Genomic DNA, 24,964 nt, shown 5'->3' on the forward strand with positions numbered 1-24,964 from the left:
AGAGTAACTCCTTGAAAGGCGGCAGAAAGCAATTCTTTAAGCTGGGCAGGCACTGCGGCAGGAGGCTGGGCTTGCCAAAGGTGTGAAACCTCATAGAAAATCCTGATGGTGGGGGCATAAATCATAGCTAAATACTGATAGATTTCTTCACAAGAGCTGTTAGGATAAGAGCTATTATTGTAAGAGCTCCTGTTTCTGTGCTGTTTCCTTATCAAACTAAATTTCCCAGTCACATCTGTTCTTTAAAAATTTCTACTAATTTGTCTATTAATATTTTACTTATTACATTATTAATCTGCTGTTATCCAGCCTTATTAGTAAATTAATAGGTGAATAAAAGACATTTGCACATCAGATAGATATTATCAAATCAAATATTCACGTGCTAGCACATCCAGAACATAACTAGCCATCCATGTAGAAGCTTCTACACTCATCTGCAGGTTTATACATAGACAAATTAGATCTAGCAGGGCAGATGAACTCATACACACACAGCTGTGGACATATCTGTCCCTGTTTACATGAACAAATGGCAGAGTCACTGGTTATACATGAACAGAAAGTAGGATGAAAGTTTTTGCCCCTAAAAATAATAAAATCCTGCAAGACAACTAGAAATCCCGTCACCACTCATAAAATACTAATCTAAATTTTACATCCATTTCAGTTTCTGCAGAAGTTTCCAATGCTATGAATGCGTGTTCAAGTTTAATATATGAAGAATGCACCCAACTTTTCCAGTTAATCTCAATACTTCCAAATATGCTTGCGCTCCTCAAAAATAACAACACACATTCTGTTTTCTTCCCAAATACCAGTTGCTGTCAAATCCAAAGAACAGAGAGAGCACAATCAAAGTTACAATCCTCTTTACCCCATTAATCCTTCTGCAACCTCTCAGCTGTCTCAGAGCAGCCACTGCAGCAACTGACAAGCAACATGTGACTCGTGCTGTCAAACAGTTAATGTATTAATGACAGTAATCTCCGAGAGAAGTTTAACACACTCGCCCCGAATTAACAGCGCTTTCTAAAGAATCAATCGCAGATCGATACTTGTCGTTTTTTCTGGTTAGTATCTGAAAGCTCAACGCTACAGCTTGTCCTGACGCGTGTTACGAACTCTGCATCAGTAGCACTGCGAACGATCTTAAACTTTTCCAGGAGATTCTCCATGTCCTATGGAAACATGGATGCAGTCCAACTTTCTCAGCCAAATCTGAATTGTTTGCTAGATGTGAAGTCCTTATGTTGTTGGAGACTTAACAGTCCCTGAATCTCCAGAGCTTCTCTCCCCTGCCCTTGCACTCAATTTCAACTCCTTCTTCCTGCATCCCATGGAACGCAGTCCCCTACCTTTCCCCAAAACCTTTGCTGCAGCTGCCAAAGTCCTCTAGGTCTGTCTTTGAATCTGTAATTCCACTGGATCCTCTTTGACTGGTCACCAGGGAATACTAGCAGCTGTTTTGCAGGAAACGCCACATCTCCTTCTAATCATAAGCAAAAAAGCAAAGCAATAGAAAGGCAACATGATCTCCAGATCTACAAATAGCGTGTGGGAAAAGAGGCAAAACACATTTTGAAGTAGAATGTATTTTCTTTAATTTTTGCCTCGACTATTCCTTATGTAAGATAAATCACCCCCTTAGCTCTCAGCAAACCTTAAATACAACAACACAACATTAAATACATTGCTAGTAAATTATGCCAACCACATGTTTCTAGGTGCACTGCAGCAGTATTGCACCCAGAAAAGACCTTTATATGATACTGAAACCACAGATTTCTCCAATTTGGACTACAAACAAATACCATTCACAGTATATTCCACCTAAATCCATTCTTACCCAACATGCTCTACTCAAAATTCATCAAATCAAGTGAACAGGTTTTGCCCACAGTATGCGTCTCATCCGTTGGGGAGACTTAGAAGACTGCAAAGGAAAAAAGTCATGAGACAGCTTAAGCGCAGAGACAGATACGCCTTTGGTCTTTCAGTATTTTTTGCAGGTAGTTCAAAAAAAATCCCTCTAACGTTGACAGAAGAGCACACTAGAACTTTGTCAGCAACAGTCATTTCGAAACACAATTCTCGTTCAGCACGATCCTACTTCCTGCATACAGGAGGCCTACGGCAAAATAAGTTTTAAGTTGACCCATGAGTAACTCAGTGACCCGGCGTTAGGGATTACAGCTTGGTACCACATTTGGAAAAAACAAGCAAAACATAATTGCTGACACCCAGAAACGTAAAAGTTATTTGCTGTTAATAAACAGATTTAGTTTAAATAAAACTCCTTAAAAGCTTATGTTCATCACAACACTCTAGTCTGTAGTATTTAAAATAGCATAAACTAACAAATCTGACTGCCGTTAACACAACACGAATACCATTTATTGTTCCCTATTTACAATAAGCAGATGTTAATGAAATTTAGTATCTAATCCACAGCGTGATTGTGTTCCAGCAATACACCCATCTTGTTGATGACCGTGTTACTTATGGTAACAGCAGACACCACCTATGCACGAGTTGCAGTTTTTCTATTTACAGTCTATCCTGAGGTGCTTTGTTACACAGCCCTTCGCCGTGCACAGTTGAGCAATGTATACTTACAATTTCAGCAAACAGTAAAGTGAAACTTTCCACCTTGTACTTATCCCAGTTCAAAGTTTAAAAATGCACTTGGCATTAATTCTAATAAAACCCAAACAGAAAAAAAAAACACACACACATGCCCGAAAAGCTACAATCAGCCACCAGAAAATTGAACAAGTAGACTACTTGCAGAAATGTGTCATCCTGCAGTAACTGGCAGCTGGTTCATAACAAGAGTTCATAAACACCTTGTAAGCACTTTCATTTTGCAGCCACAGTCTAAAAAAAAAACCTAACAAAAGCCAGTACGTGAGGTTAACTAAAAATAAACTCAGATTTGACGCTAACAAACTACAGCTTAACATTGCAAGACCGAAGGACGACTTTACCAGCTTTTTGGACAAAATACTATTCCGAGTCCAGCTGAAAAAGTTTGGAAATTATATCCGCAAACCGTTCCTCCCTTCTTGCACCGTGCACTGTAAAGGAAACGGCACAGTCAGTTTCATTTTGATACTTCTTGTAAACTGACAAAGGAAATAAACTGCCAACTCAAACCCCAGAACTGATCCGCTGTACAAAACGCAGCTCGACAATTGCAAGCTTCATTCCAGGTCAAATGACATAATTGGGAAATTATCAAGTGCTAAAATAACCACCGTTCCGCTCGTGTTTATTTACAATAAACACGAGCGTCGCTTTCTGACATAAACCCACGAAAACGGTTCTCCATTTCCCAAAAGCCTACAACTGAGTAGGATCAGCAAAATTATGCAAAACATCCTGCGAGAAGAAGAAATGTAAACTGAGCCACTTACAGCGAGGAGCAGGCTGCCAACTTAATCTGATTCTACGACGACTGTAAACATGTACTTTTGGAACGTGAAATGATTCACATTGCCACAGATGCCGTCAGAGGAACGCAGCAACGTGACCAGGCATTCTGCACACAGTAAAAAGCAGGCAGATGACCTGCCGCAGCGAATACCGGATCGGTGCTCGCGCGCACACCGCCTGTTTTGACTACAGGCACTTGTTAAGCACCAAGTTTCAGGTCCTACCAGTTGGACACCAGAGCTGATCCCGTGCCAAGGACAACAAGCCCTGAAAGCGGCTGCGTGCTTTTTTTTTTTTTTTTTCTTCTGAATTGTTGATCCAGCCCAAGGAACTGCAGAAGTGAACCAAAGTGCAAAATTAAAAGCGACAAGAAACACAGCCTTTTATCAGAAGACACTTTTTTTTTTCTCTTTCTTGATTCAGGAAAGGACGAGGGTGTTTATGTCTAAGGGACTGGGGCAAACCTGCTGTTTTGCTGAAACATCTTTTATTTATGGAAGAATACCCTGAGTTTTTCCAAGGGCAGTTATAGGTGAGACAGCAGGATTAATCTCTAGAATAACACTAAATTACTCCAAAGTGGCTAGATTTCTTAAAAACGGCCAAATTCCATAAAAAACACTCAGCATTTCCCAGAACGCTTATTTCTTTTTGGAATAAAGCATAGAAAAAAAACAAACAGGAAGGGTCGAACAGACCTCCACCATGGCATAAAAAAGCTTCAAATGGCGGGATTAATTACGCTAAATATAAAACGAAGCTGCTGGCTACTTGCTCGCTTCTTTTTGCGAGTATTTTGAGATCTAAAGATGAAGCTCCAAGGCACTGCTGGTGTATTAGAGAGCCAGGAAAAGGATGGAAGAGCGAATACCTCGTCCTGGTGACAATGTCACTCCTCACGTCATGCAATTAGAAGACCTAGATTTAACGCCGGTGCCAAGGCCTATTTCTTAGCTCTAAAAGGATACTAATGATTTAGGATATTAACTTGCTTAAAAAAAAGAAGTTGGAGATTTTGGAGACACAATTCTCTATGTGTAACCTGACAGTGCCACTGCAGGAAAACCACCTGGTTTTCTAGCACAACTTACACGCTTTCCTCAGGTCAGCAAGACCAAAAATCCCTGGGCAAAAAAGACATAACAGAGCAAGTGAATCACGGGCACACTTTGTTTTTTTGCGTGACACTCTACGAAAGAAAAGCAAGGAGGGCTTAGGCACGGAAATTTCCAGTTCTGCTGGAAGAGATGCTCTGGTAGCCCAACATGAAATCTGTGAGACACCCCGAACTCCCTGGGAGGGTGTGGGGTGAGTATATCTTACACCTTGTGCCATGTGCTTATGCCATAAGGACAGACCTCACCACCCTCTTGCACAAGTTCCTCTGAATTGATATTTTTTTTTACCTGCTGACCAGTGGTAATAGTATTTCCAGTATTTCTGTTCTCAGATCAAGGAAATATACTCCCAGCCCTAACCTACAAAGTTTTCAAGCAATCAAGCAACAGTGCTTCCATTTCAGGTAAAGGCAGCACCACAGAAAAATAAGAATCTTGTGGGTGATCTGTGTATGTGAAGAGAAATCTTTAATTAGGCTATTTGTTGGATGTAACTAAATGTTTTATTTAATACCGAAATAAAACATTGGGAACAGCACACTAGTTTATGAGAAATAAAAATTTAAAAACAACTCATCTATTCACTCCCCAAAGAATCTGGGGAATAATCTTACTGCAGACAGACTGCTGCAAAAAGAGGAAAATTTGGTATCGCTGTTCCCTCATGCTTCATATCGTGTAGCAGACCCCTTTATCAGCCCTAGGGCAGATCTTTCTCATTCAAGGTCATCTGCAGATACAGATTTTTACTTATTTACTTGTATTTTTCAGAGGTATCCTGGAATATTTTACCTATCTCCACCTTCAATGATATTTAAAATATAAATAATTTACATAAATTAATGTTTTAGGAACTCATCAGATGTTTTCCCCTTCTATCATAAGACTACTATAGAAAATTAGTACTTCTACTTCTTTAATGTTTTACTTAATCTAAGCAGAGATAAAACAATACTTCTTTTGGCAGATAAGATAGCCACAGAAGAGTAAGGAAGGACAGCCGAGGTGCTCTGGCAAGTCCCCACAATGAGCTCAGGGTTAGGTGCGATGTATTTTCTCCATACTCAGACCCAAACTAATCAGACGAGCGGTGTTCAGCTCCTCCTGCAAAAATGAACGTGATCACTAAGGTTTTTCAGGTAATTGAGCTAACGGTGCTAGCCATATTACGCATACCATTAGAAGTCAGTCATACTTCCACAAGTTAAAAATGCCTCTACAGGCAAAAGAATAAAACAAACGTAATAGCAAGATGAGCCTTGTTTAAGCAAAATACCCGTATTTCATGACTCCATCAAAAACAATGCTGTAACTTACTGAAATTGGCCCAGAATAATAGCTCTGTAGTACTTGCATGTAACCTACTATTTCAAACCTCTGGCTTTTTCAGCTCTGTTATTTGGGATCCAAACCCAGCATCTGGTGAAACAACGTGTTTCTTTTTTCTATATTAACAACCAGATGTGCCATAAACAAAAAAATAATGCAAAATATTTTTCTGAAAATCCATGGGTTTGATCCCTAAATTTGATCCATCTCAGTTACGCTGAGCTTTTCTGCCCCACAGTACCCTTACAATTTCATCCCATATCCAGAGTCTTTTTGTCCCCCATCCCACCAACTTCCCCCAAGCAAGGTCTAAAGGTACACACATGACAACTATCAGTACAAGTGTGCTGCTGCAACAAGGAACACTGTTCCCTGGGGGCACAGTAAGGTGTCCCTTCACAGTTGCTGATTTTCACAAAATTGCTGAAAAACTTTGCCTCTTTGAAGCCAAATTGGCATGGAGTTAAAAATTCTTCGGCAAAAATCACTGTAATCACATGAGCCTTATTAGTATTATTTTCTGGAAAACTCAATTTGAAAATTTTATATGGTATTTTTTACCTGCTTTTGTGTATTTGTTACTCCTCATGGATATTCCCTGGCCTCAAATTAATCCCCTTGTAATATTCCGATGTCGTTTGAAAATCAAGTTAACCAAACAGATCTGCCCAAGCGAGGACTACTGTTTTGTTCTGAAAACTGAATGAGCTTATATTTAAGTTTTAATCCGTATTATCAAACCTGCTATAAAAGCAGCATAAGCGCCAGTGTATTTTCTCATTCCCAATGTTTTAGATAAATCAGCTTCCATGTTCTTCAGGCACCTTATTTGCCACAAATAATAAAACCTATTATTTAGCACACTGCAAGAATACCCACAGGTTATAACTCCCTAAATCGCAGCATCCAAAGTGAACGTCCAAAATAGTTCCTGAAGAGGTCATATTCGTGTTTCTCTCACTAATAAAACAGCACTTATAAACAGAAAAACCCCAAACCCTCAACCTTCTACAGAAGAAAACTGTGAGCAAACCATGCTGAAAGGCCTACCTGTAAAGGCATTTTGTTAGCTGTTCCTTTCTCTTCATAATTTCTTTAGTTCCACATTTATTTGCAACTTAAGATCCAGAAAGACGGTTTCTAATGTAACTTGCGTCATTTAGCGCACAGTAAGAAACTCAGCCCTAACTGCACATAAACGACATAGATGTAAATCGGCTTAAGAGAATCCAAATGAAATGCACTTTGTATTCTACCTCTGAATGCGTCTTACCCATTTGTCACTGCAAGTAACTTCATGTATTACAGAAGCCTTGCTATGGATAAACCTGTACCTGTCCGTAACACCAATAGTTTTTCCATCATTGCCCTGAATGGGAGAGAATGATACATGTCAAAGATGTTATATGTCGGTTCTACCCTATATATAAATGGTTTATTTCAGATAAACCGGCCTTTACTCTTTTTTCTCCTGCTACTACATAATCACTAAGAAATCCAGACTTCCACAATTTTTGAAGCATGACCACCGTTTCAGATGTGTGAACAAAGATATTTTCCAAGGCCATGCAGCAATTAGAGCGAGGATCTGAATTTAAGGCATTCCAAACTTATTCATCCACTCACGTTGCCCCCGTCACATATTAGTGTGGCAGGAGTGGCACGGGGGAAAGATGCAGATGATTCCCATTACGACTACCTACCGAGCTGCGTGTGTGATCTCTGCAACATGACAAGGCTGTGACAGCACGTCTGTGCAAGGCAGCTTTCCCTCCTGCCACTTCCAATGCCATTCAGTTCAGGTGGCTTCAACTTTCTGTGCATCTTCGCAGAAGCACACACATGGTGTATTTTAGAAGAACTTTTAGGACAAAATGAGTATGTAGAAACTCACCCGCTGACGACAGGGGTTATTTTTGCTATGAGGCACTCTAATTACTTTACTGTAATTAATTGCACAAGTTCAGTGGGGAAAAAAAATCACTTCTCAGGCATAACTCAACTCAAAATAATTCCTGCAAGTTTCAGCACGGACAAGCTTGATTTGTAAACAAACAAACCAAGATCATTGCAAGTCCAACTTGTAAGCAAGTCCACATGAAGGAATCAGTTTTGCCTGAAGATATTTAACTATGAGAACAAGCATGCACTAAACAACTTTCCAAGGTATCATGTTTGACATGTATCAGTTGGTTTTGATTTAAACCACCTGAGTCACTTACGGCACAGGTAAAACATTTTAGGATGATTATTTACCATCGGGGCTGAGCTGGTGTCATCCCTGCCAGGTGTAACGTCACTTCAGGTGGGAAGAATGAACAGCACAACCTTTTGTCAAGAGTCGAGAGCAACCTCTGACAGTCAAGAAATCATTACAACGGGAGTAAGCTTGGGAGCTAACAGGAAGGAGAAAACAGTTTTAAGGGTAGGATTGCAAAGTGTACAGACGGTTATTTATAGAGTCAACACTCAATTATCCATGGTCAGATTATCTGTACCAGAGATGCAGAAACAAATGAGCTCCAGCTGGGCTCATTAGCCTACATGCAGCTCAGTGCAAATGTTCCTACACTTCTAGGGCTGGCGTGGGTCTGGAAATAATGCAACAACTTCTTTCCAGCATAAGGCTGAAGTCCTTTTTGATCTAAACTGAGGCACTTTGGTTGTCTCCGTATGACATTTCCAAAGACAAGAACACTGGGTAAAAGGGCCCGGAGTCCAGATGAAGGCACTGCCTTGCAGCATTAGCCCTGCGCCCCAGGTCCCGAGAAGTTGTGTTAACTCAGGCCCCGCGACAAGGCAGAGCTGGCTGCGTGCATTCCTGCCCTGCTGCGTCAGGGCTGTCCTCCGCCTGGACTCCAGGGAGCTGGGGAGCTCGCTGCCGACCAGAGCAGGATACTTGTGACAGCGCAGGAGCCAGCACCAGCCAGCATGGCAAACGCTAATAAAAACCCAAATACAGCTGGGATGGTCTCCGTGCTGAGGGCCTGAGCTGTGAGATCACTTGAGATTATGATTTACAGCCAGGTCATTTAAGCCAGATACTTCAAGTAAGGGAAAACTTAAAATGCAAGCGTTTTCCTAACTGTAAGAAAAACAAAGCAACAGACAATACTAGTTCAGACTGAAGCTGTTTTCCTGGCCACAAAGCCAAAATTTCCCTGTAATTAGCAGTGAAATAAAAAGGTACACAGGGAAGGAAATGGAAAAAAAGAGCAACATGACTTCCTACCTGCCAATTGCTTCCTCTGAATCAAGCTATCTGTGTTCATGCTGCAGGGCTGAATCCTTTCTCCCATCTATCAGGAGACAGCAAACTCCAGAAGAGACTTTATGCTCTTTAGACCCTTCTGGAAGTTGTCTCTCCTCATCAAATCGAGGCTGCTATGGCTGAAAGAAATCCTACTATTTAGAGATAATAAGAGATATTTCTAAATTGGAGGAGTTTGGAATTCTTTTCTTTTTCAGCTCTGGGAGTAACTTGACCGAAGAGGCAGACGGAGGACAACATGCAGGATGCTGCCATGAAAAATCTCAGCTATAATCAGCTGACTCCAACTTGATTACAGAGGAGGAACTACACTCTGTATTTGGCAAATTGATCACAGAGCAAGTCTTTTCTAAAGCTTATTGCTGAGTCTGCAAATTGGTAGCTAGACAGTGCAGTAGATTTAACCAGCAATGGCTAACAAGCGAACCAAAATTAACCATGCCTGAGCAACTGACCTTGTTTCTAAATACCGAAAGGAAAATATTTATTTACACTGAAGACAGCAATGTATAGCACGGAACTGCTTAAAGTAGTTTCAAATGATAGCAAAAACCAAAGGTCATGGTAGAGAACACGAGGTAGAGAAAGCAGCTATCTATCCCAGAAGAACATCACTGTAACACTTGCAGGAATCTGCACGTCCTAAATCAACAACCTTTAAACCCCTCCTTTCCTTCTCCCTAGTCCTAAATGCCTTGACTTCCACGTTGCTTAAAGTCTGAAAAAGAAATAATTCAAGAAAAAAAAAGTTCAAAACTAAAGTTCACCACGATACTACTTATCAGAGAATTCTGGCAGTTCCAGTTGTTTTATCTGCTTAGATTTCAAATGCCTAACACCTAAAAGCTGATAGCACTGGAAGGTACAGAGGATTTATTGTCTTTGCTATTTTATCTTCGGACATTAAGTTTATTCTCATTATTAGGAATTAATATATTTTGGGTGGTATAACGTTCAGCCAACAAAAATGGAAAAGACATCTACTGCTGTACAGTATCTGCGCATCTTGTGTACTTTTTTTTTTTGAGTACTTACTAATGATGGAGCATCACAAGCACTAGAAGGGAGCAGACTCGATTACTGATAAACAACCGGGAGCCAAAAGACTTTGCTGAATGTTTGCCGACTCATATCAGCAGAAGGTTTAAAAGTTTTCGCCTCTTATTTACTGTAACAAGGTACAGGCCAACGCTCCCCTCCTCCCCCTCGCCAAATGCCACCAAACTAGGAAAGACCAGAAATGCAAAACACACGACGTGAAACACTGTGCTGAGAGTCTCAACTGTTGTAAGGTTTGAGGAAATACACCCAAGGTATTTCCCCTTCACGTGGGCTACTGCCACAGCAAATTTCAGCCTGTAGCTTCCAGGTAAACTGGCTGCGTATCTGTCAAGTACACACATGTGAGCTGTGCTTAAATAAACTTTCTGCTCCATTACTGCTCCCCCCTGCCATAAGATATCAGCTCTAGCCAGGAACACGATTAGCAACAGGCTGTGTAACGCTTTCACAGAACTTCAGAGGTGACACTTACTGAAGGACAGTGAAATTTTACAGCCTGAAGGCCCCGGGGCAAAGCATGGAGGCCAGCACTGGGCCTCACGTGTGACTGCCACAGTTGTACCGCGATCAGAGATGCGATTTCTATATCTGCTCCGCCTCCCTTTCAGAACATTCCTGGTTCACCTTTGCCTCCAACCTTGTATTAATACAGGGCTGCCTCGTGGTGTAGGATCAGAGAGGGGCAAATTGTAATAAGGTCACCTCAAGTCCTTCAGCAATTGCTTCCTCGGGCAGGCTGTCCTGAGGCATGGGCTCGCAGACTCGCTGCTCTGAAATGGGACCCGCTTTCACAAGGTGCCTAAATTCACCCTGCATCAGGGACCGACCTCTTTCTCTTTGATCATCATACGCCAATTACAAATCTTACAAGCAATTCCTAACCTATAACAACTAAATTATTATACAGAATCACAGAATCATTCAGGTTGGAAAAGACCTCTGAGATCATCTAGTCCAACCTTTAACCTAGTACTGAAGTCCACCACTAAACCACGCTAAGTTCTACATCTACACATTTCTTGAAGACCTCCAGGGACGGTGACTCAACCACTTCCCTGGGCAGCCTGTTCAATGCCGCACAACTCTTTCAGTAAAGCAATTTCCCCTAATATCCAAACTAAATCTTCCCAGGTACAACTTGAGGCAGTTTCCCCTCGTCTTATCACTTGGTGCTTGGGAGAAGAGCCCAATCACCACCTCGCTATAGCTTCCATCAAAGTAATTGTACAGCACGATGAGGTCTCCCCTGAGACTCCTTTTCTCCAGGCCAAACAACCCCAACTCCCTCAGATGCTCCTCAAAGACTTGTTCTCCAGACCCCTCACCAACTTCACTGCCCTTCTCCGGAGATGCTCCAGCACCTTAATCTCCTTCTTGTAGTAATGGGCAACAGACCGTGGTGAAATGGGCTACTTTTGTAAGACTTCTGCTTTCCCCTTTAAAATTACCTGTCAAAATCTTTACGTGGCAAACTGTAAACAAATTATGCTATGCTGGTTTTGTATTTTAATTAATACAGAGCGATACTGGTCAGATACCTCAGAACATCCTTAGCTCGATAGATAAAGCTCATTTAGCAGCCACAAACTTTCACAGATTTACAGGTAACACCTCCAACAGCTGACACAGGTTTCAGGTAAACAAGCAGGTTTTCTTCTGCCCCTGGAAAATCCGTAAAAGTTTTCCAGGGTAAGTTACTTATAACCATTTAATAACAATGTAATGGTGATAATGTTTGTTAACAATGTAACGGTTTTCTCCTTCCATTTTTTTTTAAGTACAAATAGAGGAAGGCTGTAATTGCTGCATACAGAAAGTAACTGAGCTATAATTCATACTACAGCATAGCAGAGGTAAAATGGTAATGCCAACGTTACAGCTGATAGTAAACAGCCCTTAGAGCTTGCAGGCAATCCTCATCTTTTCAACAACTCCAAATTGGGAGAAATCAGATATATTTAGAGAATAATTCAGTATTATGACAGTACTCACTTTCTTTTAATTTAAATTTACACAATTCAGACCCTATTGAAGCCTCCAAAAGCAAACGTTCGGTAATTCCCTTGTTCTTTATTTAAAAAGCTCTATGGAATTTATATAAAGGAGTCCATTAAAAAGTTGACAGCTGCTAATTCAAGAGTCAGCAATTTCCCATTACAGTGGCAGATTGTGTTTAAACTGCTTTGGTACCACTGTCATGTTATTAATCAAGTAAAGAAAAAAAAAAGGTAGGAATTATGTATTTCTGAAACACTACCTAGTACCAACATAGTCAGATATAGCTTGCACTGTTTTTTTGCCACTCCATGACACGTGAAATAGATGTGACGGTGCAAGCAGAGAACGTACAAATAAATACTATGAAAAAGGGAGAAGTCATGATAACTTCTCTGCATATATGGGTCTACCTAAAGCTTTTCTATGTTTCCTGAGCCTTTCTGAAGGGACAGCAATGCCGGCTGCGAACGGCATTCAGCGTCTGCTCCCAAGCTGAAATCCTGGGTGTAATTCATGCGGGTTTGTGCAAGCATAAAAATCGCAGAAAACATTAGCCCCCGAGACGGCAGGCAACGCGAGCGATCGATACTTGCACAACAGTACGCTGATACAGCTGGAAAAAAAAAAAGAATCACACATAAAAAAAAACACAGATAAGGGAAGGGGTCAAAGTCCCGCGCTCTCCTGAGGCGCCTCCTCAGAGGGGCGCGAGGCGCCGGCCCAAGCCCGCTCCGTCCTCCCGCCGTGAGGCGCCCCCGGAGCGCGGCCGCCAGCCCCGGGTACCTGCCCCAGCCCCGGGTACCTGCCCCAGCCCCGGGTACCTGCCGCCGCCTCGCCGCCGCCTGCCCGAGCCCTCCAGCACCGGCTGCGGCCCGAGGCCTCGCCCGGCTCCCCCGCAGCGGGGCCGCGGCCGGCAGCGCTTCCTCCGGCCGAGCCCGCCGGGCCCCGGCCGCCATCCTGCCCCCGGGGCCGCCCTGCGCTGCGCTGCCCTGCGCGGGGCCGCGGGCTCCCCCTGGCGGGCCGGGGGGCGGGCTGCCGGGGCTGCTTTATTCGGTGTTTATTGACTTATTTATTTCTTACCTCTGCGCCCTGACCAGGGAAAGCCCAAAAGGGGACAGGCTCGCTCGCAAAACGGCCCAGGAAACCCAAGCTCTTCTGAGAAGTTGTCAAATTCCTACCTCAAGTTTAGGAAAACCCAGAGAAACATGCCCTGCCAGCTACCACAACACCTGCCCTCTCCAGTCAGGTTATGCGCTCTCTTCGTCTCTCTGAGGCTGTAGCACTGGCTAAACTCCACAGAATAATACACAGTAATTAATTTGAATCACACAGATATATATAATTACGGATATAATAATGGCCGAGGTTGGCAGGGACCTCTGAAGATCATCCAGTCCAGCCCCCCTGCCGAGCAGGCTCACCTAGAGCACGTAGCGCAGGATGGCATCCAGGTGGGTTTCGAGTATCTCCACAGAAGGAGACTCCAACCCCTCTCTGGGCAAACTGTTCCAGCGCTCTGTCACCCTCGCAGTAAAGAAATTATCAAATTAACAATGTATTCTTTAAAATATTAAAAAATTATGCTTCTGAGGTCTTACTATCGTTGATTTTTATACAGCCACATCCAAGCGGATGCGGGGCAAAGGCTGTTATGCAGGGCACTGCTGCATGAGCACTGCATTACCCCCAAGCCCCCTCCTGTCCCCACACTCAGCCAGCCCTGCACAGCCCCTACCAGAAGTTAAGGGCTCTGTGAACAAGCTGGGCTTTGCTGCAGCGGAGCTCCACATGCCGCAGCACCTCTCGGGCAAGCCTGCATCCAGCTGACCACTGCTGGAAATGCTAGGTTGCCCGTTATCTGGAAATACTTCCTTGGGCATAAGTCTCCCGACTTATTCATTAGGGGCGAAGAGCACAGCCCATGAGTGCAGCCCCTCAGCAGAGGCCGCTCCACCTGTAGCAGAGAAGTTGTCGGACTGTACAGAAAGCCAAAAATGTCCACTTGCAGCAGACTAGCATGGGACCCCAGCTGAATGCAAATTTATTCTCACAGCTGAGTCCAACATAAAACACTCTGACAAATGCAAGCCCACATCATGAGGCACTTACAAATGTCTTAAGATTTAACTTGTATATATTTGCACACACGCATGGAGCCCCAGTCCCCAGGAAATTAAGCTCAAAGCTGTTCCCTGGAGCACTGTGCTCCCCAGCTGCTCACCCTCCCTGCCTCTGCAGGGATCCCAGGGGGCAGGCGAGGAAATGGCCCCAATTTATCCGAGTCTCTTTCTTAATCACAGAATCCTCTGCCTGAGGCCCTGGAAGGAGAGAGAAAGCGGTTGGGGAGTGTGAAAATACAGAAGCAGCACTCTCAGAGATTAGTCACGGTAAGTAAGCTCTTCAGGGGGCACTTCGGGTCCTCCTGGCAGCGGTTTCCATAGGGCAGAAGACAGAACTGGATTCAAGACATCCCGACCTGCTGGACCCGAAATGGAGCCCAGGCAGACCACTAATGGAGCCAACAGATCTTTGAAGGTAGAGAACCTGTTTTTTTAATGACTATTATTATTGTTATTGCTTTTTTCCCATTTAATTTCAACGTGGGGCTTGAAGTAAAAAGAAACAAACACAGAATAACAAGACAAAACACAGCCCAAAAAACAAGACCAAAACCAAAAAGTATGTTGTATATTTGGGGTATGAATCTACCTAAGCAAAATAATACTAAATGCGTCTGGGATTTCTGAGTGGGAAAGCATTCACTGTAGGTACACTTTCCTCACAGAAGAGGTAATCACAGAAGCTAAGGAATAATGAAACAAAATAATAAAAAAAACAAAGGAGAAAGTAATCAAGTAATAAGTACAGAAGTAGTAGGTAGTATCAATGTGTAAATAAATAACAGAACAAACAGTTAAGTAAAAATGCTTACAGATATGCTTATAAAAAGCTGACAAATTAAAAGCTTAAAGGAACTTCGGGTTGGCAAAGTTTGCCTCCCAGTCCTTGAATGTCCCAGTCCCAGTGTGGTTCTGAATGGTTAAATTATAACAGAGGGTAACATTAAGGAAGGGTTAACTTCCATGTAAAAACAAAACAATACACTATTTTTTGGGGGGGTGGGTTGGAGGGGAACATAGCAACCATGCAAACAGCCTAGCAAATATAATTTTACAACAGTGCTTTCACTCTCTGGAAAATAAAATTTCACTATTTGAAAAGCAAGGCTAATATTAGCTTTTGATCAAGATACATCCAGGAGGTTTGTCAATTTTCCATATCTTAATATCAGGTGTCTCAAGTGATCCATCAATAGATTGCCTGAGCCAGTGTTTCAGGAAGCCATAAGCAGTGCTTTCGTTTTCAAACTAAAAAGGGGAATTCATCAACAATATCAAAACTCTTATTTAAATTTAAGAGGTCTTCTTCAGTAGAGATGAAGACCACAAACATTTTCCTTATAGATTAACTTCCAGTAAATAGCTTTAGAAAATGCCCTACTAACAGAGACAGCTTGTGCTAATGATAGACAAGTTGTGCACTCAATCATATGCAGAAAGCATTGCAAGTAATTGTTTTTCTACCTCTGCAATTCTGATATGGAAGTTTTAACTACAGAATCTTAAAAAAAAAATAAATGTTGAGAACAAAACAAGCCAAGGGTGAGAAATACAATATCACTGCGGATAATACAGAAAATAAAACTTTTTTTTTTTTTTTAATAAAGGATCATTCTGTTTGTTCATCACAGAGGCTTTAACTAGGTTAAGAAATATGGAGCAGCCAAAAGTGATTCCTTTACAGCCTGCTTTTCTGAGTCTATAAATGTGGCTCAGGTAATAATACTACTACATAAAAATATTAAGGAGACTGCCTATTTACCAGTGCCTAGAATTAGACGTTAACACACCTGATGTCAGCAAGAAGATGTTATCAGGGTGTTTTTAAGACTAATTTGAAAAGAAAACCTCTCACCTCTGTAGCAAGCTTTGGATAGAAGGAGCTGGGCTTGTCCCAACTAAGAAAGGACAACATGCCAGCATCACTTTAGAGAAACTTTTTTGGTGCTGTGCAACAAAAGAATATTCCTAAGGAATTTTCAAGAGAAGGCTTCAAATCTAAAAAGTCAGTGCTTTCCTGATGGACACTGTTATTACCTGAGAGCTTTCACATTTTAAGCTATTTGAACCTGGGGACATTTCTTAGCACGTAGTAAGTACATGGAGACTGCCGAGTCTGCAACGTGTTCTGTGACTAAAACTTTAAGATGCAGAAAGAAGAGTCCAATCTGTTGGGAGTATAGGTGTTTCTTGCTAAAGTCGTGTGGGCCTAAAATAGTGACAAAATTAATTTTGTTTCCTCGTAGTGCTAGGTAGGTCAACACGCAGGCTTTTTTTCCACCTAGAAACAAGGCTACAGCTTCAGCAGTTCAACACTGGCAAAAACAACAGAGCAGACTTCAGGCAAAAAAATTAACCCGCCACAGAAATGAAATACCAGCTCAGGTATTTGAGCAGCAGCCGTGCTAAGTGTTTCAGGTTTTTCTGTAATTGTATATTAATCTCACTCTGAGCCCCAAATCAGTTTCCTAGTGTTTCAGTGCCATGGATATCTCAGCACCAGTGGACAGAAGAGGATTTTTAGAGCAGTGCAGGTCAGAACATTTGGGAAAGCCAAAATCCTACTGCTTTTGTCTGCAGAGGTCATCTCAGAAGAATCCCTCAAGCTCTAGCTGATCATTTCTGCAGACTGCTAGTAAAAGTTACTGGCAGGTGTCTTATCTAAACAATATTTAGCAGCAAACAGATTTCTATGAATTCCCAGTATCCTGACTTGACAACTCCAGTAGATCAAGTGTCTGATCTATTTTCAGAAATACACTCTATGAAGCTATGTCTGCAGCCTATAAAACACTCCTGCTACTCTTGAAGCATCACAGATCTTCATAAACAAATCAAACAACTATTATTGTACGGAGGAAAAGTACAAATCCTTGACTAACAAGTGGTGCTTGACAGACATTCAAGTTATGCTTATGTTCTCCTGCACATCAGACTGATGCCTCAGCAGTCCCCAATTTTCAGAGCTGCTCCTCCAGAAAGGCCATGGCATTCTGCCTTCTTTTTTAACCTCCTGGAAACAAGAAGGCTGGAAAGTGAGGAACACAGGTTTAACTGAGGCATACATTAGTCCTGAACTGTTCATTCCTAAAACCCATAAATTATTCTATTATTTTGGGGAAATCCTAGAAGGCCTGAGATACACCCACTTGCATTTTTTCTGTCTGCACATCTGAGATTTGCCCGTATTTCAGGCAGGGAATAGCCATTTCAGTCCCTTCACTTGATTCCACTTGCAAGATGTTTGCCCCATCCTGCCTGGTGAGAGATATATGACAAATACAGATCTCTTCCTTTTCAATCTGTATCCAGGCCAAGAAGCTGTTGCCCATTTGGATGTCAACAGACATTCAAGTGACATTTTAAAAACAGCTTTGAGTACCTTAACAGCATAGGAAAGGACAACCCACTATCTACTTTCTTAGGAAAAACGTCACCTTTTCAGAAAGTTCGTATTTAATGGGTTCCTCTTTCTTGGCCATGATCCCTAGGGAATCCTTAGACATAAGTTTCTCTCATTAAAAATGAAGTATTATAACAACAAAAATGAAAACTATTTATTTTTGGAGTTGAACACGAGTTTCTTGGTGTAAAACTTCTAACACGAATTGTCTAAGCAAGCTGAAATACCAAGAGGTGTCTGTCTTCCCAGAACGTAGCTACAGCTAATAGTGTACAATCATGTAGAAACCAGACCTTATTCTCAATTACTTGTAAAAGATGATCTGAACACTTGGGCACCTCCCCAGTGCCATCAAGCTCAGCAGTACCACTCTGGGTGCAGCATCGGGCTTACATGCGTCTAGGGAAACAGATGAAACTAACCCAAAGAGGAATAAACATTCCTCCTCCAACACTCAGATATGCAATTCTTAGAGCAAGCTCAGGAAGACGACAGATCCTTCATTACTTCTCTTGTACAACCTTTTCCACTGCTCTAGGACTCCAAAAGCTTCTGAATATTTTTAGAGAATATTTAGATGGAAAGGATTCATGTTAAATGACACACGAAGAGTTAATGCACAAGTAAAAATTCACAAAAATACAATTTCTTACAGCAGCAATGCTGCTGTACATTGTAGAGTTTAAAGCTTATTGCTTTAGTCCTCATATGCACATTGCTTCCTTAAGGGGTTAGATGGCAAAGGTCTCAAACGTTAACTACTTAGAGCAAACAAGATCAGCTTTGGTGCTTGATCAGTGCAATGCTATAAAAATCTTCATGAGCGCTCCAAACTTGTATTTCTTAGCCTGAGCTTCAGATTCCTCAGTAATTCCAAGTAATATCGATATCTCTTACTGACTTAATTAAAACTAATAATAAAGGTTTTGGTTCAGTCAGTCTGCTAGTAGTGCATTAGAATTAGTGACTTAAATTTAAATGATATTCACACAATTATTTTCATGTAGTGTGGGTATACACATTTTGACAGTATTGCAAGAATGTACTCTAAATTGCACAGAAGTTGATTGAAACTGTCAAACCAGTATTTAATTGCTTGTGGACTTGAACTTCAATATATACCTTTGGAAAATAGTCCAGAGAGTATTTATCTAAGCATACAGACATATACTTGTACCTTTTGTACATAAAAAGTACACTCAGAAAATATGTCTTAAAGGTCACCTGCACACATAGGAGAAATACAGGTATTATTCCTACATTTGTTTATTCCTAATTTACACATTAATTTTCTCCATTACTTGTTCTGAGACCACATGTACCACCCTCAGACTTACAGATTCTCTCCCTCCCCCCAAATTCTAAGATTAAAAAAGAGTGAAAATGTTTCAAACATACCAAGTTCCTTACTTCTTTTGTTCTGATCTCCAGTCTGAAAAAACTGTAACATCGGTGCATTCTCACTAAATACACGTGCTCAGGTAACGTACAATAAAATTCATCCTGAGGTAAATTCACAAAGTTGTTGCAGAAACTTGTGCTCAATCTGCTACCTCTTCCCTGCTGAATGCAGTGCTGCAGAAGCCAATGTTCTGGATACGCAGCCCAGCAGGCCCCACCACTTTTTGTTTTCATTTAATTCTCATTTTCTACACTACATATGGAATTTTAGTTATGAAGTTGTCCCTGACAGAGTTTCTGTGTTTTTTGATAATATGAGCAGGCTCACACCATACATTAAAACTTTCTCCCTACCACATCCCCTTTTAGGGTTCTGAATTCCTGTTAGAGATGAGCATGCCTTTTTGGGGGAAAAAAATAACACACTGCCACTAAATCTTAGACATATCATCAGTCTGTGGATACCAACTACCAAGAAAAACACTCAAATCTGAACAGGCATAGCCCAGAAAAATATCACTTTTAGGTTAATTCAAACAGCAGATCTTTCATCTTCAAGGTCAGATGCCCTTTCCAAAAGATACGCTTTTAAGATTGTAGTTTAGATAAGACAGGCTGAGCCGATTTAATAATTAATTGCCGCTGCTGCTCCCCCTGAACCATGTACTCTCCCAGCTTTTTCTTTGCACTGCCCCTGGTATTCACCTGCTGCCCCGACGCGCAAGCTTAGGTTGCTAAGCCAGCTGAAAGCTACCAAAACAAAGGGGGGAAAAGTGTGAAACCACAAAAAAAAAACAACAGCCCAAACCTACCCAAATCAAAGCACATAGCTTTCTTGTATTATTTATAGCCTCACTAAAGGGTGAGAAGAGCCACAGAAGTGGGTGAGGAAGATGATGACAGGAGCGGGTACTGCCCCTTGGCAGCAGCGTGCCACCGGGGCAATTCACATCCCCATCGGGTGCCCAGCAAGCAGCAACCTGGCCAGTGGCAGCCAGCAGAGCAGTAAAAGGGACACTGATGTCACCAACAGAGGAAGCATCCTGGAGAGATGACGAGGTTTTAAAGCTGACAGAAGCTCTGTTGCTGCTGAAGCAAGTTCCTCTCACAGCTGAGCCTCAAACCGGTATTTTCTTCTTCCAATCAATGAAAAGTTATCACGGCTGAACAGTTTATTCCCGCGAAGCGTCACTGAGCACTGCCCTGTTTATAAGAATGTTATTTTGGAAAACAACAGCTAACAGTCTGGCCTCAGCCACCCCATACGTTGTGCCATGCAGCTCCTGGCTGCAGCTAACCGCAAGGGTCTTCACTCAGAGCTGCACGTGGTAAGGAGGACGTGACACATGCGGCAAGGACAGGCAACTCTCCACACTAATATTATGAGAAACCAAATGGGTCTGTAAAGAACTGGATAAAAAAGGAGAAAAGCTGTTTATTCACTGTCTGTATACACCACCAAGAACCTGCCTTCTTCACTTGCGAGACCAAAACGAGGGCTGTGGAGCTTACTTTATGTGGCAGACCTGCTTCATCGGCGACCTGGCGTACCTAGGAAAAGCCTGTTGCAGAAGTCATGCAACAGGGATTTGCTACAGCACTTCCATACCCAAGGCACCTCGCTAGACTCGCAACGCAACACCACCATAATATTCCTACCTTGCTTGAGAGACTCATCAATTTCATTACAAAAAAATCTAGCCCTGCCGCTGAAAACTCTCCAGAACCTGAACTTCAAGCAACAATGACACATTCTGCATTTTTAATTTGCCCCCAAGTTTTAAAACTAGAAATATATTGCTGCACTATTTTATCTCTTAGTTAACTAAAAGCTGTATTTTTAGTTCAACTGGGAGCTCAAAAAATATCATTACATTAAAACAAATTCTACATTATAACAAAGTTTCACTACATTAACATCAGGAAGTCAGAGTGCAATAAATAAAACAGAATTTGCCTGTTAAAAGAAAAACCGGTATGAAAGACCGTGTAACACTCTTAGGCATAAAAACGTCACTGTCCGTTTGCACCACAAGTATATTGGTTATTGTATTTCTGGCAACCGCACATGAGTATTCCATGCATTAAGGAAAGACAAATCACTAAAGCAACAGAAATCAGGAAGCCTTTCAATAGGTTCAAAATAATAGATGGAGTACATCCAAAGATACAAAAGCAAACTGATACAATACCAGGAGAACTTTTCTGTAGATGGATAATCCACATTATTAAAAACACTACTAGATATCACTGCAGTTAAGCTTTTAGTTTAGATTAATACTAAGACAAAACATTTAAATGTAACAATGCGGGTTGCATTTTAAAAACTGTTTAGTCATTTTTGCCCTGAGTACAACCTAATGTTTCTAGGAATGCAAGTTATTTTTATTAGGCAGCCAGCTGCAGACATTGCTGGAAGTTAACTACGTTAAGTTCCAAAAAAAAATGAGGAAAATTACAATTCTGCATATGCCTTCAGAAGTTTCCCTAACACATGAATGGAATCTGTGTTTGAACAGCAAAAGTCAAATAAAGGAAATAATGATTTATTTGCAGTATCTTTTGATTCCACGTAAAGCTGTTTGTGCTTCAGTACCCAAGACTTGGTCCATACTTACAAGAAAGTACTGCTGCGATGATGTATTACAAAATAAGCTTTACAAAATTAACTGTGAGCAACTACCTAAATCTCTACATCAATGCTGCATGATAGGATGTGGAAAGCCAGGTGACAAAATCTTACTTTTACAGAGAAATCAACAGAAAAAAAGGTATTTTAAGTGACAGCACAGTTCCAAATTAAATACTTAATGTAACTGTCATCAAATTAAACAAGTTATTAATTACTAGAAATTCACCCAGCAACACTTCCTATGCATATTTCTAGATGATCAAATTCTTGCTCTTAATAAAAAGCACAGGTTAGATTTTGTAAATAGGTACACTTTATTTTTTAAACCACCAAAATATGCAATGTTTCAAAACATCCAGAATGATTCCTTCTCTAGGCGACCTGAAGCAGAGTGAGTGCAGTTGCTGAGGGTGCGCTAACAGGACACCCAGCACCACGCGGACCACGCTTTACCCCTGAGCACGAAAGGAGCAGTGTTGGCCCAGCATTGTGGCTGCTCAACTCGATCAAATTTTAAAAAAACTTGCATGGAAATTCTTGGCAGAAACCTTTCAGACTCTGAACCCCCTCCCCATTTCTCCCAAACCAAACCGGTACACCTGCAGGGTGCCTCAGAGGAGCCAGCTGTAGGGATTTCCAAAACGTAAGGTGGCAGTGCTGTATCCGCGGTCCCCCTCCATCCTGGCGGGGTCTGTATCGGGGATGGACATATTTAAGGAAAAGCAGACCTGTCCCCAACTAACAGGTAACTGGAACGTTTTAAAGACCAACTGGTGCGGTGCAGCCGAAATCAAGCTTTAAAGCAAAGTTTAGGATAAAAAGGAGAATGGCAAAGCTTAACCAGTAAAACCAGCGTAGGTCAATACTGCTGCTGCCTCGTCCGACGTAAACGTCTTATGTGAAATACACTAAGAAAAACAACCCTAGCTTAAAGAGAAAAAATAAAAGGAAAATAAAAAAAAGAGGAGGGCCAGGCAGGGTGAAATCCTGCCTTGAAAAGCCCAGCACGGTCTGCAACACAAACACCGGGGAGCGAGCAGCTTCCTCTGCGAGTGAAGCAAGGCTCCGAGCCCTTCCTGTGTCACAACTCCTGCGTTTCCTTCGCGCACCCGCTGCCGCAGCGACGCGCACAGCCTGCACGGGCACCTCGCTGGGGCTGCATCCACTGCCGGAGGAGATGCAAAACATCCGAAGGAGCCACTCAGCTTTTGGCTGTCCGGACTGCCCACTGAAATGACTCGCAATAAAATAGTTTATAATGAGCTTAAGCTTTTTTTTTTTTTAAGGAAATGCTGTACAGCCACATAAGAATGCAAAGCTACTGCTCTAGAATTCACAAAAAAATGAAAGAAAAAGGAAATACTATTTTGCATCTCATGTAACTCCAAAAGTCCGCTTTACAAAACCAAGTTCGACAAAGCTTTCTGTATTGATTCCCTTTACGGACATAAAATGCCCAGGTCAGACATTCAGCTAGCTGAGTATGGCACAGACACACAAAAAAGTTTCAGGTGATTATGTTTATTGAACCTAAAAGGAGGCTGTAATACATTTTCAGAAATATTTTCTCATAAATCAAAAGAAAAACTACTACAAAGATAGTGGTGAACTCCTCAAAATCATGCTTGGGTTGACTGGAGTGCAGTAAAGTTTGCATTTGCCAAAGCTAAGAGAGGAATTTTGCAAAGTAAAGGTGTGACATGATGAAGCAGCAGAGATGACAGCTTTGTTAGGTGATAAACAGGTTAAAGTGTCACCTGTTTTACTTGCTTTTCAATTGATAATTGTGCAACTGACTGCAGAGTTAGCTGCTGTAAGCATATTCTTGTGACATTAAACAAAACTTTCCAATAAATATTCTAATTCCTCTGCTAAAGAACTTTGCACTGTTTTCATTTTTGTGCTTTATATATTTTTTGAAAAAATAAACTCAATCTAATCCTACAGTAAATATGAAACTTAAAAACCAAAAACAAGACACGAGGCAATTCTGCTAAACTGACATTGAACTAAGATTCAGTTTAAAAACTGAAAATCTATATTTTTTAAATCAGAACTATGTATGGAACAAAAACCCAGGAGCAGAAGTAAAAATAAGGAGGCATACATTACTCAGTGAGTAATTAATGGTTAAAATGAAGTCTTGCATTCAGCAAGCTGAACTGTTAAGTGTTCAGCGGAACATATTTGTTTCTATAGCTCTCTTATGAAACCATTATAATTTACACTCAAGGTATCTATTTTCTGAACTTTGCTTTATCTCATTGATACCATCTAGCTAAAATTGCCACATCCATGTCTGTGAGTTAAAAAACAAAAACAAAAACACAAACCACCACCAACAAAAAAAATACGTTGTCTGCTTAAACTTTGCTTCTGGTGCAAATGCTGGCAACAACTTCATAATTTCTTCATATAACTGCATCACATGATAAGCAACTGGAAATAAAACTGACCTAGCACACGCACTACCGAGTAACTTGAATCCCTCGCTGCGGATGAGAGCGAAGCAGCAGCAGAGACTGGAGCCAACCTCGCCAGGTTTCACTGACACTGACCTCAGAAACGCATGGAAGGAAGGGATTTCACCTTCTGCCCACGCTTCCAAAATCTGCTTTCACCTTCTGACTTTTCATCATAGGAAGAGCAAAAGAGCCACTCACAGGATGAAGATGACCAGGCATCCTTAAGCTAGGGCACAAGCACCGGGTCGGCTCAGTTCCCCCACGCCTGCTCGCAGCGGCGTGCCGTGAGGGCTCAGGCAGAGCGACGACGGGAGGCAGGAGAGCACGTGGATAAAGCTGGCACTTTGTGGCCTGGAGGAACGTCCTGAGAGTGCGCACAGGCAGGATCTTCACTTGGCCCATGCTAATTGAGAGATAAAAGCTTTGGGGAATTTCTTTTTCCAAGATCTCCGTAACTGGGAGATACCCAAACTAGCAATGTCTGTGGGACGCTGCAGCCTAGCGTTTACGCAGTTCTTTCTCGAGTTTGTGAAAATAATGTTCGGTACAAGTGAAGCTGTGAACACAACATGGACTGGATACAAAAACATCCCGAGTGGCTTCTCTTCCTAGTTCCCTAAAACAAAACAAAACAAAACACAGCAAAAAGCTCTGTTCCTTGCTTCAGCATTTCTGTAGACCTTTTGGTCTTGCCCCTTTCCAATTGCAAAGTCAGGCTAGTTTTGAC

The 24,964-nt window shown here is 41.7% G+C and overlaps 1 protein-coding gene across 9 annotated transcripts in view; it reads right to left on the reverse strand.

Moving 5' to 3' along the window:
* Positions 1-24,964, reverse strand: part of ATXN7L1 (ataxin 7 like 1) — a 116,087-nt gene that overhangs the window by 36,404 nt on the left and 54,719 nt on the right. Inside the window, exons 1-2 of one of the 9 annotated variants that reach the window (XM_083843054.1) lie at positions 3,420-12,827; positions 2,991-3,080 (exon numbers count right to left, since the gene is read on the reverse strand). The exons of 4 other annotated variants lie outside the window; for them this stretch is intronic. The gene's annotated coding sequence lies outside the window, so the exon portion shown is untranslated. Of the gene's footprint in view, positions 1-2,990; positions 3,392-3,419; positions 12,828-13,037; positions 13,208-24,435; positions 24,839-24,964 lie in introns of those variants that run through there. 4 more of the 9 variants (XM_083843055.1, XM_083843058.1, XM_083843056.1 and 1 more) reach the window with 4 other exon arrangements.

The sequence above is a fragment of the Anser anser genome (assembly GCF_964211835.1).
Source record: "Anser anser genome assembly, chromosome: 1".
NCBI classification, from domain to species: Eukaryota; Metazoa; Chordata; class Aves; order Anseriformes; family Anatidae; genus Anser; species Anser anser.